Source organism: Nicotiana tomentosiformis, chromosome 5 (assembly GCF_000390325.3).
Source record: "Nicotiana tomentosiformis chromosome 5, ASM39032v3, whole genome shotgun sequence".
NCBI classification, from domain to species: domain Eukaryota; kingdom Viridiplantae; phylum Streptophyta; class Magnoliopsida; order Solanales; family Solanaceae; genus Nicotiana; species Nicotiana tomentosiformis.
The window spans coordinates 55,300,809-55,303,525 of NC_090816.1; the positions used below are offsets into that span (position 1 = coordinate 55,300,809).

The window sequence follows — 2,717 nt, forward strand, 5'->3', positions numbered from 1 at the left end:
AATAGCTAAGTATGGAGGTTGGCACTGGACCTGGCACGCGAAAGAACAAAGAAGAAGAAGAAATAACTGGGAGCGTGCTAGAAGTCGCGCGTTGTACCAACTCTAGCACGCAACTCAGCGTGTCCTTTTCGAATTAAGGGAGATCAAGGACGCCCCACATCAACCCTATTCGGTCTAAATACAATTTCAAGCAGTTTTTGAAGGGTCACACAATACTTTGGGAGGCAAGAACACACAAGGAGCAAGGGGGAGAATTCTTCTACGAGTTTTTCACCTTCTTCTTCATATTTTTATTGTTGGTTATGACTTTTTATATTTTAATATCATGAGTAGCTAAACTCATCATCTAGGGTTGATGGAACTAATTGTTCGATGAATTTTTTATTGCGTATTGATATAATTGAGCAGTTTTTACTCTCTAATTGTTTAACTATGTGCTTCTTGTAGTTAATTAAAGGACCATTGATTAATCGTGTCTAGATATCTCATGTTGCTTGAGAGAGAACTCTTGATTAGATTATTGTTGAATAACGCCACTTTCGAGTAAGTTAAGTGATTAATTACTTGGATTTAAAAGCGGGATTAGAGATAACAAAGCTTTGGCGTGAACTTTATGAGTTGTACAAATTGCCAGCTAGAGTAATTCGAGAGAATACCTCTAGTAAATTATTGCAATTAATCAAGAGATAATTGTGATAAACAAGAACTCATCATCTTTAGAGAGTGGTGCGGCGAGATTATAGCTAACGTGTTAGGAATTAATCTGGTAATTGGGAAAATCATAAACCCTAGAACTTTTTATCCTTGATTCAACCTCATTCTTGCTAGTTGATAGTTTTATTGTCATTTTTTCTTAGTTAAGTAACTTTTGTTAATTCGCAAATCAAATCTTGAACTCTGAAAATTGTCTGAGCTTATCATTAGTGATACTGAAAAGTTGTAGCAAATAGGTTTAGTTTCCTATGGGATTCGACTCCGGACTCTTAAAACGGATTATTTTTGCAGCGATCGCTTAGTTCTTTTTGTAAGGCATAGTTGGGTGTGATCAAATTTTGGCGCCGTTGTCGGGGAACTAACGGTGTTATTCACTACAACTTGAAAGAATTGCTAGGATTTTTAGTTTAGATCAATTTTCCGTGGTGCTAAAACTATTTCCATTGAAATTCTTACGTTTGAATTATTCTGTGCCTTAGGTGCATGCCTAGAAGCTCCTTGAGAACTGGTGAACTATTTGAAGGTCTCTCAGATCCCAAGAAAGCATTCAGGACATTGAATCGGGCTAACAAGAAGCTCAAACAGCTAAAACAGAACGAACAAATCGAAATTGAAATGTGTGACATCGAGAACGTCAACGGGAACAATAGAAATAATCAAGTTGACCCAAACATCAGAGTGGTAGCACCCCTGGTGCCAGAGGCTGCTCTATATGATTGGGCGCAACCAACCGCTAACAATCTAGCAACTACAATTACAGTACCTCCGATACAAGCGAAAACTTTTCAAATTACAAACAACATGCTGCACTTGCTGTAAAACAAAGGGTTGTTCTCGGGGTCTTACATCGAAGACCCATAACAACATCTGAAGAATTTTCTATCAATTTGTGTCACTCAAAGACAACCGAATGTGATACCCGAAGTAATCAGATTATTACTGTTTCCATTCTCAGTGACTGGGGAGGCTCAAACTTAGCTTAATTCGCTCCCAATAAACTCTATTTCTACTTGGGAGGAACTAGCCAAGCAGTTCTTAAACAAGTTCTATCCACCCAACAAGACTGCACGGCAAATTGATGAGATATTGCAGTTCAGACAGAAACCAACTGAAACTTTACAAGAAACCTGGGAGAGGTTTAAGGGTATGTTGGTGAAGTGTCCACACCATGGCATCCCGGATCAGGTGCTAGGACAGAGATTCTATATGGGTTTGGCTGACAGTCTGAAGGCTAATGTAGATGCTTCATCCGGGGGTGCATTCTTAAGCAAATCATTTACAGAGTGTAATATTCTTCTTGACAAGATGGCTCAAAATTCAGGTCGGATGATGAGGGATACAACACTCATTCCAATAGTGCATTTTGTTGCCCTTGACCCAAACAATAAAAATACAGAAAATATAGCCACTCTCATGATCCACATGAGCTTGTTGACAAAGAAAATTGATGAGATGGGCACAAAACATGTTCATATTGTTGACACAACAAATGGAGGCTTATACACTCCCTGTATCAATCAGCCGTATATTTGCTCGTGGATTGGAGAAAATGATAACCAGAGCTTCAGAGAAGACATGAACTACATAAATAATTTTGGGGGTCAGAGGCAAGGTGGACAACAATGGGGACCTCAGGATCAGTAGTACAGACTAGCCCAACAACAGTACAATACCAATCCCGTGGGAGCACGACCACAAGGCCAAGTTGTGTCCTATAAAATATAGCAGGGTTACAATCAGCAACACCAACAACAGTTGGCTTACCAACAACCTCATCAACAACAGGTGACCAGACATGAAGATGGTAATATGATAGAAATCAAGGGCATGCTGTAAAAAATCATTGGGACTAATGGAAAGATGCAAGAAAAGTTAACTGCACATGACTAGGCTATCAAAGGCATTGAAACTCAGTTAGGCCAGTTGTCTATGGATTTGAACAATCGCCCACAAGGAACATTGCCTGCAGACACACACATCAATCCAAAAAAGCAGAACCAGAA

General features: G+C 39.3%; 1 non-coding gene across 1 annotated transcript; it reads right to left on the reverse strand.

The window, feature by feature from the left end:
* Positions 1-1,782: 1,782 nt before the first annotated feature.
* Positions 1,783-1,889, reverse strand: LOC117275342 (small nucleolar RNA R71). Its single transcript, XR_004505506.1, has one exon. It is a non-coding gene; the product is annotated as a small nucleolar RNA R71 (small nucleolar RNA).
* Between the last annotated feature and the right edge of the window lie 828 nt (positions 1,890-2,717).